The 17,287-nt window shown below is 38.0% G+C and overlaps 1 long non-coding RNA gene across 1 annotated transcript; it reads left to right on the forward strand.

Moving 5' to 3' along the window:
- Positions 1–218: 218 nt before the first annotated feature.
- LOC127743223 (uncharacterized) lies at positions 219–6,680 on the forward strand. Its single transcript, XR_008004595.1, has 3 exons — positions 219–843; positions 1,039–1,202; positions 6,118–6,680. It is a non-coding gene; the product is annotated as an uncharacterized LOC127743223 (long non-coding RNA).
- Positions 6,681–17,287: the final 10,607 nt, after the last annotated feature.

Genomic DNA, 17,287 nt, shown 5'->3' on the forward strand with positions numbered 1-17,287 from the left:
TGTATAGGAACAAGTAGATTTAAATTAAATTACTTTCATACTCACTACAAAAAAAATTAGTTTTACACAAACTTTGAGTAGCCATAACACAATGGTTACTGTTAATTTTGTTTAAATTATGTTTTAATAGCAATTATACATTTGCGATTATTACTACATTTTATAATGATAATTATTACTATTTTTTTTCAAAGATAAATGTTATTTTATTAATATAAAATAAAAGTGTTTCCATAAGGAAGTATAAAAGAATTGGGTATTCCCATTTATCACCAACTGTGACTGAAAGACTAAGAGCTTAAAGAAGAGTAAAATAAGAGTAAAGAAAATTAGCAGCATCTATCAGGTATGGCTCACGAGTTCACGCACTAAATTGCTGGCTTCTTTCACTATCTCTGGTGCCGGGCTTATTACCTTCTCAAAAACACACCGATTCCTCGCTTTTCAAGTGCTCCAACACAGCGCCGCTATGAGGAGGGTCTTTTGTCTACCGTCTAATTGAGCCACTGCCCAGGATAAGACTCGTTGCCACCAATTGAAAAATGTATCTTCTTCTCTCATCCATAGGTCAGGGGTTATTAAGCTTAGTCTCCATATTATTGAAGATAGGGGGCATTGGAACAAAGTATGAGAAATTGATTCAACCTTCAACATGCATCTTGGACAAGTGGCAGGAGTGGATGCGAACCGGCTGTGGACTTGTTGCAACACTGGAAGCTTTTCATGAAGACTTTTCCATAGAAAAATCTTAATTTTATGTGGTAATTTCAACTCCCAAATGCTATTCCAGACTCTGTTGTGTATATTTTGGGGCCTCAATGAAGTAGGAGAATGAAAGAATCCGTAAGTAATTTTGTATCCTGACCTAACTTTATATATACCAGATTTTGTCCAGCACCAATTAACTTCATCCTCCTCCTCTGTTGGTTTGATTGAAAAAATTTTATTGCATATATCAACTGAAAAAATCGACTCAATCAGATTTCTATTCCAACTTCTATCAGGATTTAGTAACACACTAACGTAATACACTTGCAGATCTGGCGGGATTGTGAGTGCATTTTGAGGGACATTAAAGGGCACTGGTAGTGGGAGCCCGGGGTCATGGAAGATGCGAACATTAGTGCCAGAGCCTATTTTCCATAACAAGCCTTTCTCGATCACCTTGCGCCCTTCAAGAACACTTCTCCAGCCCCACGACGGTACACTTCCTATCTCTGCATGTAGGAAATCTGTATATCTGAAATATTTAGCTTTGAGCATTCTTGATAGAGTAGAATTAGGGTATTTCATTAGACGCCAACATTGTTTTCCCAATAAAGCCAAATTTTGCGCCCTTAAGTCCTTGATCCCTAGCCCACCATCTTTCTTCGGTCTCGTCATTGTGTCCCATTTAATCCAAACCATTCTTCGTTCTGCGCCTTTTTGACCCCACCAAAATTGCGAGAGCATGCTATGAATCTCAGTCAACAGCGTGTCTGGGAGCTTGAAACAAGAGAGTGTATAAATAGGAATCGCCTCCCCCACCGCTCTCAATAGCGTGTGCCTACCACCTGATGACAATAGACTTCTTTTCCAACCCATAATCCTCTTCTAAACTTTATCCTTGATAGCTCCAAAGGTTGCTTTCTTTGATTTTTGAACTATAGAGGGCAGTCCCAGGTATTTGTCTTGTGCTTCGATATGTTCACTATTTAGTGTCTGAGCAATTGCTAGTCTTGTGTTCTGAGGTGTGTTGTGACTGAAAAAGATAACTGACTTATTTAGATTGACTTTTTGCCCACTGAAATCCTCATAGATCTCTAGCAATTCTAGAATACTTTGGCTTGTATTAGGTGCGCTCTTGCAAAAAAGGATTGAATCATCAGCAAACAAAAGGTAATTAACTGTTTGGCATCTCCGATTAACTTGAACTCCTTGAATTAATCTATTTTGCTCTGCCTTGTGTAGCAAGAAGGAAATCCCTTATGAACAAAAAAGAAAGAGATATGGAGATAAGGGGTCACCCTGTCGGATGCCCCTATTTGGCCTAAAATAGCCAAAAGGTTGACCTTCCACAACGACAGAGTAAGAAACAGTCGTTACCAATTCCTTAGTCCAGTTAATCCATTTAGCATCAAAACCCAACTTATCCATAATATACCATAAGAAATACCATTCGACCCTATCATAAGCCTTGCTCATGTCTAGTTTAATAGCCATCTCATGCTCTGTCCCACTTCTCTTATTTTTCAAATAGTGCATACATTCGTGGGCAATTAGGATATTATCTGAAATGAGTCTACCTTTGAGAAACGCACTCTGATTTGGACTTATAATTTTATTCATAATACCTTGTAATCGATGCACCATAACTTTAGAAATAATTTTATACATAAATGAAGACAAGCTGATCGGTCGTACCTGAGTCATGTCATTGGCATCTAGCACCTTTGGAATCAAACAAATTTGAGTATGATTGAAACTTTTTAGAATTCTGCCACTGTGAAAGAAACTTCTTACTGCCTTAAAAACGTCACCTCCAACTATATCCTAGAAAAAGTGAAAAAACTTAGCTGTAAACCCATCACCACCAGGAGCACTCTAAGCGTGAACACTAAATGTAGCTCTTTTGACCTCGTCCATAGTTACTGGCCTTTGGAACCTACAGTTTATGGAAGCTGTAACCTTTGGCTCCAAATCCTCTAAGTATGGATTCGGATCAGCCGAACAAGAAGTAAAAATATCGCAAAAGTAGTCTTCAGCTATCTTTGCAATATCCTCCGGTTTCGATGCAATCTCATTGTCCTTCCCCACTAATCTCCAAATTCTGTTCCTTCGCATCCTTGATTGAAATTTCTGGTGAAAGAATCTAGTGTTCTGATCTCCTTCTTTTAGCCACTTGACTCTAGATTTTTCTCGCCAATAGCTCTCTTCTTTCAAATATGCCAGCTCTAACTTCTTCTCCAAACTGGTAACCTCCTCTCCCCCATTGATTCCAGTCACCCGCAACTCCTCTAGTTTAGCTTGAAGGTCCTCAATTTATTTTCGAGAGTTTGCTTTGTGAGTTTTCTGCCATTGAACTAGTCTATGTCTACAAACTTTCAACTTTTGGGCCAAGGAGAACATAGTTGAGCCTACAACTTCCATTCTCCACACTTCACTGACAATTCTCTTGACATCCTCTTCTCCACACTAACGTTCCTGGTATTTAAACCGCCTTTTACTATGCCAGGATTGAGGTTCGGTTTCCATCAAAAGTGGAGCATGATCCGAGCCTGACTCTGTGAGTCTGTGCACCACTGCATTCGGAAACTTCAACCTCCATTCCATCCCAACTAAATAGCGGTCAAGCCTCTCCTTCACCAAATCCTCTCCTTGTCTTCGATTTGTCTACGTGAAAGGGTGCCCCACCATTCCAATATCCACTAATTCGTTACTGTCAATAAAATTAGTGAATGTTGCAATGGTGGTTGCTGATTTTTGGCCTCCACCCTCCTTTTTCGCTTGGCTTGTTATAGCATTAAAATCGCCTGCTATTACCACTTTTCCTTCCAGGTGTTGGCTCATTGTTGTAAGCTCCTCAAACTGTAAGAATTGAATTTGTTCCGAACAACTCAAATGGACACCAATGAACGCCCATACCTCACTGCTTCCGACTTCCTTAATTTCGGCTACCACAAAGAATTCTCCACTGCTAATAATTTGAACACTGATGCTGTCCTTCCAAGCTAGCACAAGTCCTCCTGCCACTCCTGCCGGGTTAACAATATGCCAGTTTTCGTAGCCGCATACCCGAAGTTTTGCTTCCACCTGTCGAGATTGGTTCTTTGTTTCACTTATAAACACAATCTCGAGGGAGTGGGATTTACAGATCCCTTTTAGGGTGTGAATTGTCAGGGGTCTCCCCAAACCCCGACAATTCCAAACTATAGTTCTCATGGCGCCTTGGGTGCCATTTGTAGGCTAGCACCCTCCACCATTTCTTCAACTGCATTTTCATCCCCTATTCTTGCTTTTTTTGTAGATCCTTCAGCTATACCACTCATCAACCTTTTTTTGGGTTCACTTTTAGTATCTGACTCTGCAGCACCTTGTCTTGCTAACCTTTTCCACTTTCTACCTTTCTCTGTGGTGAGACACTGCCCAATAGCGAATTACATAAGCTGCCCTTCATCCTCCTTGGTATTGGACTGACCAGCTATGATAACCTCCATGCATTCTGTTCTAGAATTGGCTGATTGAGGTGACTCAGGTGCTGCCCTATTACCAGTGTCTTGTGGTTTCAAACTTTGTTTCCCTTCTTGCATTGACATCCCTGCAAATTTTTCCAATAAGCAGTTTAAGACCGGTTTTTTCTTACGTTGAGTGGCCTTATTCTGGTTTTGGGTTGAGTTGTTGAATGCTCTTTCTCCTTCAGAGTAGATTCGCGTTCCAACTTGGCTGGCTTTAACCCATTCGCCAATGTCATCCTCTTTTACCATATCACTCTCTGTGTCCTTTAGCAGATCATGGCAGTTTTTCACCTCGTGCCCCAATTTTGCGCAATAGGTACAGAACTTTCCAAGTATCTCATACTACAGTGCCACTTCTACCTCCTTTTTATTAGGTCCTACCACTATTAACTAATCTCTCACTTGTCTGGAAGTATCAATATTGATTTTGGTCTTCACAATCCTAGTTTCTCTGCCTCGCATCTGAAATTTACCTACCTCCAACACTGTGCCCAATTTTTCTCCCAATTTACGTCCAACTTCGAGGGTTTTAAACGATTCTGGCAAACCCCAAAATTGAACCCAAACTGAAAAATTGGAAATAATCTCTTCATCACAGTTCTGATCTTCCTTCCATCTCTTGACATGGAGCACATAATCTTTGAATAGCCATGGAGAACCACGTTCAACACGCAAGACATCCACTTCTTTATTAAAAAAGAATTGGAAGGAATTATCCCCTTTATCACTCACTCTAAATCCTTCCGGGTTTTCCTATATAGCCTTTAAAGCATTTCCCATGGTTCCAATTGAGAAGGTTTTGGAAGCAAAGAGTCTTCCATAGAGACTATTGGAGCAAGCATTAATACCTTCTGATATGTCTGACTCTTCCAGTAGAATCACATTCCTACCTCCTTTCCGGTTGTCTTCCTCAGTCCGATCTTCATCCCTCGTTGTCTCAGCCATGCAGATTACAGAGACTTGTATTGAGATTTAATTGACGTTGACAATGTAGCCTTGACGGCAATAGGAACTCCGTTAAGAAACCCTAACAGAGCACTAAGAAACTCTAACAGAGCACTATCAAGATTAATAAGGTATGATAATTATTACTATTGCCACTAAATTAATACTTTTTTATTTTTAATTCTGCTTTTTTTCCATCAATAACGACAATTACTATTATTGCTGTTGAATTTTTTATTTTCTTTTATTTCTATCTTCTTCTCCGATTACTTGCTAAGTAGAAATCACACAGTAAAAAATTCTCCCACCCTAAGTAATGATCAAAAGAGAGAAATTCCACAACAACACAACCTCAAGCACTTCTTTCCATCACTGACCACCGTCGCAGACCTTGTTATCATCGACAACCATCCATCATTTAACTGCATCATTGTTCTTGTTTTCATCCTCCGCCTCAGATCTGCATTGCTATCTTCGTTTCTTCGTTCGTCTTAGATCTTTGTCACGATTTACGTTTCTATCGCCAAGGTTGTTCGCCAAGGATGAAACGAGAATATGGTGGAACCGGCAGCACTTTCATCTTCAAAAGCATCGTCAATAGCGACAAGGAAGTTCGACATGAAGGTTGAGGAGCTTCTTGACCGGATGCTCGCTTGTTTGGCTCTTTGCGAAATTCCAAGCTTGAACTCTTGTTCTCCAAGCTCCTCTCTCTGTATCTCGTCCAATTCCGACAATGTTTCTATCTATCTATTTTATTTGTCAGCAATTTTGAGTGTTTTAGCTTTCAAATTTGAAGATGCTAATGCTGATCTTTGTGAATACTTGTGTTAATTGTGCATCATTTTCATATAGTTTTTACTATATTTTATTTAAGTTTTATTATATTTTCATAAGATTTATTGAAAAATTTATATTTTTGGATTTTGCTTTGATTTTGTGTGTTTTATGGTGATTTCAGGTACTTTCTGGCTGAAATTGAGGAGTTTGAGCAAAAGTCTGATTCAAAGATAGAGAAAGGACTATAGATGCTATCAGGATCTGACCTCCCTGCACTCGAAGGAGCTTTTCTAGAGCTACAGAAGTTCAAATAATGCGCTCTCAATGGCTATGGAAAGCTAACATCCAGCGCTTTCCAGAAATATATAACAGTCCATACTTTGTTTCAGAAATAAAGGCCTAAAATTGGCGTTAAACGCCAACCACTAACTCCATTCCTGGCGTTCAACGCCCACAGGGGAGCAGCTGATGTCCAACGCCCAAAAGGGGGTCCCTAGCCAGTGTTCAACGCCCCCAAGGAGTCCTAGCTCATGGGAGACACTCAAGCTCAGCCCAAACACTCACCAAGTAGGCCTCAGAAGTGAATTTTTGCACTACAAGACTAGTTTATCTTATTTTCTGTAATCCTTAGTTAGCAGATTAATATATATAGGAGGAGATCACCCTTGTTTAGGATCTTCTTCTTCCCCCATTTTGTATTTTCGAAGATTATGTACAGTATGAGTCACTAACCTCCTAAGGTTAAGGTTAGGAGCTCTGCTGAGTTTCATGGATCAATAATATTACTGTTCTTTCTCAATATGTCTGATTCTATTCTCTTATGCATTCTCGTTCTTCGTCTTATGAATTGAGGTGATCCGTGACAATCATCCTTGTTCTGCTTAGGTTCTGTGCAAGTCCTGACCCAGATAGCGTTAAACCAGAGCTAGAGATTGCATTGCGGATTCCAATAGAGGATCTGAGCAACTTTTGCTACGTGACATGAAATCCCGTTGACTATGGGTGCATGAGGTCTCTATGGCGTTAAGGCTAGAGTCAGAGAAGCAGCACTTTTTTATCCGAAAGATTTGCCTTGTCTATGGCACCTTGAGTAGGATCGTGAAGGGGAGTGGATTGCTTAGAGCTTCATCTTCTGCTACGAGAAACCTAGAGGTGACTTGATGAGAGGACATGAGTCATATCAACATGGTGGATTGCTGCAGTAGAGGAGGTTAACTCGATGAGAGGACATGAGTTAATCATTTACGGTTGCCATTGAAGGAATCATAAGGTTATTGAAGAAGACAGTAAGAAAAGTTAATCCAGAAAGACAAAGCATCTCCAACGCCTCAGCCGTTCTATCACCATTGATTTCACGCTTATTTAGTAACTATTATTTATCTATTTTGTTTTATGCTTTTTTTTTTTGTGACAAACTATAACTTTTATCTGCCTAACTAAGATCTACAAGGAATCCACTGCTTGCTCAAACCAACAATCTCTGTGGGATCGACCCTCACTCACCTGAGGTATTCCTTGGATGACCCTGTATACTTGCCGGTCTATCTGTGCGAAACGTGCGGAGCCAGTTTCGTGCACTAAGTTTTTGGCGCCGTTGGCGGGAGTTGTTCGGATTTGACAAACAACCGGATTATCTTGTTGCTTAGATTAGGTACTTTTTACTATTTTGTTTGAGTCTTTTATTTTCTTTTTTGAAAAAAATAAAAAAATTTTCAAAAATCTTTGCTTTTCTTTATTCATCTTTATCTTTTGTTTGAGTCTTTGTTCTTGTTAAAGTTCGAATTTCTTGTTTTCTTTTTCAAAAATTTTTTTCAAATTTTTTTTTCAAAAATAGTGTCTTTTGTTTGAATCTAGTGTCAATTCTTAAGTTTGGTGTCCTTTGTGTGTTCTTTGTTTCCTTAAAATTTTTGAAATTGTTCTTTGTGTTCTTTCCTGGTATTCAAGTTGTTCTTGTTTCTTTTCTTGTTTTGATCTTAAAAATTTTAAGTTTGGGTGTCTTTTGGTGTTTTTCTTTCTTAATTTTAGAAAAAATTAGTGTCTTGATCTAAAAAATTTTAAGTTTGGTCTCTTTTGGTTGTTTTTCTCTTTCTTCATTAATTCAAAAAATCAAAAAAATCAAAAACATATCTTTTTACCTTAATTTTCGAAAATTACAAAAAATTTCAAATTTTAATTTCAAATCACTATCTTATCTTATCTTAATTTCAAATTTCAAATTTTAAATCTTATCTTTTTAAAATATTTTCTTTTAAATTTGATTCTTTCTTATCTTATCTTTTTTTAATTTTAAAATTCAAAACTTTTTCAAATCACTATCTTATCTTTTTATCTTTCTTTAAAATTTAAAAATCTTATTTTATCCTATTTCAAATTCAAATTTTAAAACTCAATTTCAAAATTTAAAATTTAGAATTTTAAATTTTAAATTTTAAAATCAAATCTTTTTCAAAAATCAATTTTCAAATATTATCTTTTCAAATCTTTAATCTTATCTTAATTCAATTTTAAAATTCAAAATAAAATCTTTTTCAACATCTTTTCAAATTCTTATCTTATCTTTTCTAATTTTAAATTTCAAAATTAAATCTTTTTCAAATCTTCTATCTTATCTTAAGGAAAAATAGACAAAAGTACACTCGGATTTTCACACGAAGTACAGATGTACTCCTTAATTTTTTAATGAGTCATTTGCACACATGAATATAAAACTCCATTGTCAATTCTACCCTTCCGTGGCCTGAGTAAATTTTTCGACGGTGGTGGAGGCCAGGTGCCATGGTATTGTATGATGTGGCCAATTTTAGGTGACATTGTAGAAAATAGGAATATTCATTATGAAATTTGTTGAAATAAATATAAGAAAAGGGAATAATGAAATCATTATTCATCTTCTTCCTTCTCTAATTTCTTCGAACCATATGAACCCTAACACAGGGTGTAGACCTTTCATTGGCCTTGATGGCACATTCTTAAAGGGCTTCTATGGAGGACAGCTACTAACTACAATAGGTCAAGATGCGAACAACCAGATTTTCCCAATTGCTTATGCCGTGGTGGATTCAGAGATAACTAGAAATGGTTTTTGGAGCATTTACACAATGACTTGGGCAACTACAAGGTTCATGGTTGGAACTTCATTAGTGACCAACAAAAGGTATGCAATTAGTTGTTGTTAACATGGTTGGAACTTCAGTTGTATTAACAACTAACATATTAATTGAACAGGGTCCGATTCCGGCTATGCAACAAGTTATGCCTGGAGTTCATCATCACTTCTGTGCTATGCATATTTGGAATAATTTCACAAAGAGATAGGAGGACAAACAACTCAAAGGGGCAGTGTGGTAGTGTTGTGGAGCCATGGAAGAATGATCTGAAGCAGTGGAAGAAAATCAGCTACTGGAACCATGGCTGCAACTCAAAATTAGTTGCTTTGGACAAAGAAGTTTTTTGGCTTTGGTGTTCTCATTTGGACCTGTAGATTTTTTATTGGAGTTTAAAAAATTATTGTTATCATTTCCTGTGTGGCTGTGTTAGAGTTCATATGGTTCGAAGAAATTAGAGAAGGAAGAAGATGAACAGTAATTTCATTATTCCCTTTTCTTATATTTATTTCAACAAATTTCATAATGAATATTTCTATTTTACACAGTGTCACTTCGAATTGGCCACATCATACAATACCGTGCCACCTAGCCTCTACCACTGCTGAAAAATTTACTCAGGCCACGGAAGGGTAGAATTGACAATAGAGTTTTATATTCATGTGTGCAAATGACTCATTAAAAAATTGAGGAGTACATCTGTCCACCGTGTAAAAATCCGGGTGTACTTTTGTCTATTTTTCCTATCTTAATTTCAAATCTTTCTTAATTAGTTACTTATTTCCTCTTTCTTCTTTTTCAAAACTTCCTAACAAATTTCTCTCTCTTCTATTTTTTGAAAACTTCTCTTCTCTTTCTCTCTCTTCTTTTTCGAAAATCACATTCAAGTTTTCAAATCTTTTTAATTTAATTAATAAATAAAATAAGAACAAAAATATTTTAATTCTAGTTTCTCCTTTTACTTCTAATTTCGAATTCTCTACCCCCTTTATTCGAATTCTTCTTCTCTTCTCTTTATCTTAATTCTTTTTTCTTCTTCACATCTCACAGGGAGTTCTCTATTCTTTGACATAGAGCTCCCATTCTTCTTCTTTCTTGTTTATGAGCAGGAATAAGGATAAAGAACCTCTCTTTGATCTTGATCCTGAACCTGAGAGGACCCTAAGGAAGCGTTTGTAACAAGTTAAAGCATAACATTCCGGAAGAGACCTCATAGAACTTTTTTAACAAGAAACTAAAAGTACAGATATGGCAGCTGAACCGAATAATGAAGGAGATGCAAGGAAGATTCTTGGTGACTTCATTGCACCAACTTCTGACCTCTATGGAAGAAGTATCTCCAAACCTGCCATTAGAGCTAATAACTTTGAGCTAAAACCTCAGTTAGTCTCTCTAATGCAATATAATTGCAAGTTCTATGGACTTCCACTAAAAGATCCACATCAGTTCCTATTTGAATTCTTGCAAATTTGTGACACTGTTAAGACCAATAAGTGGATCCTGAGGTCTACAGGCTTATGAGTTTTCCTTTTGCTGTTAGAGACAGAGCTAGGATATGGTTGTATTCTCAATCTATAGAAAGCCTAGACTCATCAGGAGGGTGAATCCCTCTATAAAGTTTAGAAAAGATACAAGCAACTCATCAGGAGGTGTCCTCTTGACATGCTCTCAGAATGGTCTATCCTAGGAATTTTCTATGATGGTCTATTTGAGATATCCAAGATGTCCTTGGATCATTTTGCAGGTAGATCACTCCACTTGAAGAAAACGCCTGCAGAGGCACATGAGCTCATTGAAATGATTGCAAACAACCAATTCATGTACACTTATGAGAGGAATCCTGTGAACAATCGGGTAGTTGAGAAGAAAGGAGTTCTAGAGGTTGACACTCTGAATGCTATATTGGCTCAGAACAAGATCTTGACTCAACAGGTCAATATGATTTCTCAACAGTTGACTGGAGTGAAAGCTACAGCTCACAGCACTCAAGACACCTCCTATGATGGAGATGCCTATGATTTAGATCAACCCATGATGGAAGAGGTGAATTACATGGGAGAATCCTATGGAAACACCTATAACCCCTCATAGAGAAATCATCCTAACCTTTCATGGAAGGATCAACAGAAGCCTCAGGAAGGCTTCAACAATAATCAAGGTGGAAGAACCCAGAATAGGTTCAACAACAGACGACCATTCCCATCTTCTCGGCAATAGATGGAGACTTCTAATCAAAGTCTTTCTGACTTAGTGATAAACCCAATTTTTAGGGTTTATTTTGTGCTTAATTTAGTAGATTTTATCCATCATTCTCACACTTATTCATAGAATTCATATATTTTACATTTTCCTTCCTAATTTTGTACTATGATTGAAAACATGCCTCTTTGGCCTTAAATTTGCTAATTTTAATCCTCTCTTATTACCATTCGATGCCGTGACATGTTTGTTAAGTGTTTTCAGGGTTTATAGGACAGGAATGGCTTAGAGAATGGAAATGAAGCATACAAAAGTGGAAGGAACACAAGAAATTGAAGGAATTACTAAGCTGTTAATCCTGACCTCTTCGTACTAAATCGATCATAACTTGAGCTATAAAAGTCTGAATGAGGCGGTTCCACTTGCGTTAGAAAGCCAATATCCGGGGCTTCGAAATGATATGCAATTTCTCATAGTTGCCATGTAGTTAGGCGATACGTACGCGAGGAGGACGCCTATGCGTGACCAGGAATTTTTTAGCGACGCGTACGCGTGGGTGACGTGCACGCGTGACAGAGCGTCACGTGCTGCAACTTACAGAAAATGCTGGGGGCAATTTCTGGGTTGTTTTTGGCCCAGTTTCAAACCCGAAAATGAAGATTAGAGGCTGCAGAGTGAAGCTGGAAAGAGGAATCATTCATTCACACTTTCATTCACATTAGTTAGGTTTTAGATGTAGTTTTTAGAGAGAGAGGCTCTCTCCTCTCTCTAGGTTTTAGGACTCTTAGGTTTATTTCTTCTCTAATTCAGATTTCTATGTTGCTTTAATTTAGTTTCTCCTCTACATTCTATTATTCTAGTGCTTTAGTTATCTACTTCCCTTTGGGATTTCCTTATTTTGCTAATTTGGTTTATGAATTCTCCATGTTAGATTCAATTTCCTTTTTAATGCAATTTAAGGTATTTCATGTTTATTGCTTCTTTCTCTATTTGTTGTTATTGATTGTTTGCAATTGTTAGTTTAGATTTTATTATCTCTTATTAATTCTCCATGCTTTTATTTTGTGCCTTCCAAGTGTTTGATGAAATGCTTGGGTGAATTTTAATCTATTTTTCATGCTCTTGCCTTGGATTGATTATTTAGAGACTCTTGAGTTATCAAAAGTCTTTTGTTGATTGGTAATTGAGACTTGCTAGTTGGCCTAGTGATGAGAAAAATAACTCTTCTCAATGTTCCAATGCTAAGATCAATTGAAAATTAAAATTCTAAAAACTAGAGAGAAAAACCTAAGAGAGTGAAAAACTAGATCTAGAACTACTCAATGAATGTCTCTTGTTCTGCATATTCTCTGACTCTAGTCTGCTGTTCCGGGCCAAAAACTGGGCCGAAATAGGGTCTAAAGTCGCTGGTTTCAGATTCTGCAGTTTATGCAGATCGCGCATGTCACGCGATCGCGTCGTCCATGCCGACGCGTCGCTGGCGCTTTTCCTCTTCACGTGTTCGCGTCGTCCACGCTACTGCGTTGCTTGTGCTTACCAATCCACGCGGCCGCGCAAGCCATGCGGCCGCGTCACTGCGATTTGCGCTCCTTCGCGCGATCGCGTAAGTCATGCGACCGCATCACTTTTCGCTGGTTATCTCCTCAAACTCTTGTGTTCCTTCCATTTTTGCTAGCTTCCTCTCCAATCTCCGTCTCATTCATGCCCTATAAAGCCTGAAACGCTTGACACACAGATTACGGCATCGAATGGAATAAAGGAGAATTAAAATTAAATAATTAAAGTCTCTAGGAAGCAATTTTCAAACATGTAATAAATTCAGGAAGGAAATCTAAATGCATGCTAAATTGATGAATAAGTGGGTAAGGATCACGACAAAACCACACAATTAAACACAATATAAACTATAAAATAGTGGTTTATCACTTAGGCCTCACTAAATCTAGTATTTGATTAGAACTTGTGAACCTAAGTTGATTTTACTCACTTGACTTTCCTTCATTGTTAGTGGTTAACTAAGTGAAAGCAAAATGCAATTACTATCACAATTGATGATGATAATGAGGATAGGACTTCTAATTATCAATCCTTGCTAAGAGCTTTCTTAGTTATTAATTTATTTTCTTGCCATTTTACTTACTGGTCCTTATCACAAAAACCCAAAAATACTTTTCCATAACCAATTATAAATACACTTCCATGCAATTCATTGAGAGACGACTCGAGGTTTAAATACTTCGGTTGATTTTATTGGGTTCGCTTAAGTGACAAATTATTTAAATTTGATTGAGATTTAATTGTCGGTTTAGAACTATACTTGCAATGCGCTTATTTTTGTGAAATTATTTACCGATAATTTTTCCTCCATTAATTTTTTGGCGCCGTTGCCGGGGAATTGCAAACATGTGCCTTATTATTGGTTATTGTACATATTTGCTTTTTGCTTATCTGTAAGTTTTTTTAGTTTTAGGACCTAGTTGCTTATTTTTATTAGTTTTTGTTTTTATTTGCTACTATGAATTCTCACCCCTCTGGCTATGAGTTTGGTTCAAATTATGTTTTAGGGAATGGAAACTACAATGAGAACATGCATCAAGAATGGGACAATCAAAGATGAGAGGAGCCTCAAGGATTTGATCAACCCTCTTGGCAACAACCGCCACCAACGTACTATGAGCAAGAGCCATTCCAAGGTGCATATCAAACCAATAGCTATGGTGGACCCCCTTGTAGTTACCAACAAGTCCCACCATACGTCTATGAACCCCCTCCTCAACATAGTTTTGAACCACCATACTCACAAGCCCTATGTTACCAAACACCCGCATATGACCCTAATCCTTATCAACCATACCAACCACCTTATGAGCCACCATATATAGAACCACCCCAATTCCAACACAATTACTCCCAAGAACCACCACCTCAATATACACCACCTCCAATGTATGAAAATTTTCAACCACAAGATGCATTTTCTTTTCCACCATAACCCTTCATAGGAGAATATCCATATCCATCAATTCAAGAGCACTATGATCCTACTTATGACAGCCAAGCGGAATAAGAGCCACGGGATCATTTCAAGGAAGCAATGGATCGACTTCAAGCAACTATCCATCAAATAAAGCTAGAGGAAGCCGGAAATCTCATGAAGCTCTCATGGCTAATGAATCTCAACTTGAGGACAAGGGATTGAAGTGTGTTGTGCAACAAGTGAAAAAGATGGAGAGTGTTGAACCACTATATCCTTATCATGATGAACCACTCTCTTGTCATGAACCTTTCCTCCCAGGCAATGAACCCCCATATCCACCCCAATCTTCAATGAATGACACTCTTGGTGTCCTTCTTCAAGAGCAAAGAGAGATGCAACGGATGACACAAGAGTTCATAGCTACCTTGACTGAGGTAGTAGGCAATTTAGCTTCACTGCACTTCGACACTCAAAGTACCCCCATGGTCGCATGTAGAGAATCTAATGAAGAACGTAGCATGAAGGAGAGATTAGGAACTGTGGTGGAAAATTAGGCATGTGGTTTTGTATTGGAACAATCGGAGGATGCCGTATTTATTGAAGAGGAAGAAGTGGTTGAAGACTTAGGAGATGTTGAACCTCCATGGGAATCTAGAGTGGTAGAGTATTCCTCCAAGAAGCTCAAAATCGATGTTGAGGAGGCTAGTGCACAACCTCCAAGGCATGTTTCTTATGAAGAATTGGATGGGATAGATCAAGAGGCAAGTTCCCTTGGTGATGATGATCACGAATCAAGCCAACCTTTTCCCAATGAGATTAAAAGAAACATTAAGGTAGACTTCTCTCCATCTCATATTTATAATTTGAGTGACGAAGAAGAGTTGGATGAATCCGGTGAGGAAGAAATTGAAGTTGAAGAATCTCTTCAAAAGGTGGAAGTCCTTCGGCAAGGTTGGATGGGAGTTGAATATGCTTTGTCGAGATTGTTAGAAACTTCTCTACCTAGGTTTCCATCTATTCCTTCACTTGAGTGGGTAAAACTTATCTCTATTAGCTTATTTGTCCCACTTGGGTATGGTATACTAGAAACAGATGGCCAACTTAGAAGGCTTTGTCGAATTAAGCATAAGAGAAGGATGTTTAGTGGTTGGAGTTACAAATCAAGGCTCATCAAGGTTGATATTTCAAGAGCTAGATGCAAGGGTTGGACTAGTGATCAGTTGGTGGGGTCTAAGAGAAGAATTTGGTACGTTGTTGAGAATTTGGATTGCTTGCCACCCAGTTAGAACAATGATGATCCACTTAAAGACAGGTGTAGAAACAAGATTTGGGATCCAGGCATACAAGAGGATCAACTTTGGGAGCTCAAAACTTGTGAAGAATTTCATCAAGGCTTGGTGAATTCACTTAGAGATGTTGGAGCTTATTGGAAGTCCAAGTATTGGTGGAAGTTTCAAGATGAGTTCAAACACAAGCCACCATGACAAAGAGCTTACCTAATGTCCAACTTAAGGACTTTAACTAAAAGTGCTAGGTGGGAGGCAACCCACCATGGTATGATCTTCCCTTTTTATTAGTTCTATTTTATTTATATCAGTGTTAATTTTCAGTTCTGCAAGGTCACCTTTATTTTTATAAAAAAAAGAGAGAGAGGTGTAATGCGTACGCGTGACCCATGCATACGCGTCAATGCAAATTTCGTTCTCTAATAAAAAGTTACAGAGAGTTGGGCTGAAACCGCACGGGAGGGGTGCCTGGCACACAGCCCACCCCACGCGTACACATGACCCACGCGTACGCGTCACTGCAGTTTTGTCAATCCACGCGTAAGCATCAGGGACGCGTACGCGTGAAATGAAAATCGGAGCAATTTTGTAATTGGACAGAGAGTTGGGCTAGAGGTGTGCTACAACCTTCGTCTGGCACGGCGAGTGGTCATGCGTATGCGTGACTGACGCTTACGCGTCACCTCTTCTTCTGCATACCCACATGTACGCGTGGGCGACGCTTACACGTTGTTTTGCTAATTCTTTTCTTCTTCCTTCTTCTCTCCCTTCTTATTCTTTCCTCTTCCTTTCTTAATTTCTTCTCCTTCTTATTCTCTTCCATTTTCTTTTCTTCATTGCATTTGCATACTTTCATTCATTGCATTTTAAAATTGTGCATGTTTTCATTTTCTTTTCTAAATGTGCTACTTTTTCTTTGGTGTTGAACTCTCTTACTCAACTGTTGAATAGTTCTTCCATTATTTTGGTGCATCTTAACTTGTTTGATATTGATTGGGTGATGTTATTTATAGGTCAATACTTTTTCTTTGATGACTCTTGCATTCCTTGTGCATGGACATGAACTTATATTGTCTTGCATAACCCATTCTTTCTTACTTCCTATTTGCACTTTTTACCACACACACAAGATTCGTACTTTAGTCCCTTCTAACTCTTTACTTTTGATTTTTGTGTTTCATTTTCATTGAGTTACAATGGGACCAAATGCTCTCATGCTTATCACTGATCTTGTTTTTGTCAATTCTTGTTTGAACTCAATGCTTACGAGTATTCTTTTCAATTAATTATGCTTTGACTTTCCTCTTACATCAAGTGCTAGATATGCCATTCATCTATATTATTTTCTCACTTGCATGTTGTAGCTACCATGTAGTTGAGAACCTCATTCTTATTTGGTATTAGCCCACCCATATTTTATTTGTTTGCATATTTTTCTTTGTGGGTTATTCTTCTTCATTTTTCTCTTCTTTCAGGATGGCCACCGAAGAAGGAAAAGGAAAAACTTCTAAATGGATGGCAAACAAGTTCTGCTGAACAAACTTTGGAGGAAGCGCAGCAGTTGTAGCTCACTACCCTAGTCTACTTGCACGTATTTGCATGCACTGAGGACGGTACAATCTTTAAGTGTGGGGAGGTCGATATCGATTTCCGTGGGCTAGTTACTTTATTTTCAACACCAATGGTTAATTAGTCAGTTATTCCATTTGTATGTTTGATTGCATGTTTATTAGTTTTCGTGCATATTTTAGGTACAACTTGGTTGAAGTGATAAATTCTTTTTCA

This window comes from Arachis duranensis, chromosome 10 (assembly GCF_000817695.3).
Source record: "Arachis duranensis cultivar V14167 chromosome 10, aradu.V14167.gnm2.J7QH, whole genome shotgun sequence".
NCBI classification, from domain to species: Eukaryota; Viridiplantae; Streptophyta; class Magnoliopsida; order Fabales; family Fabaceae; genus Arachis; species Arachis duranensis.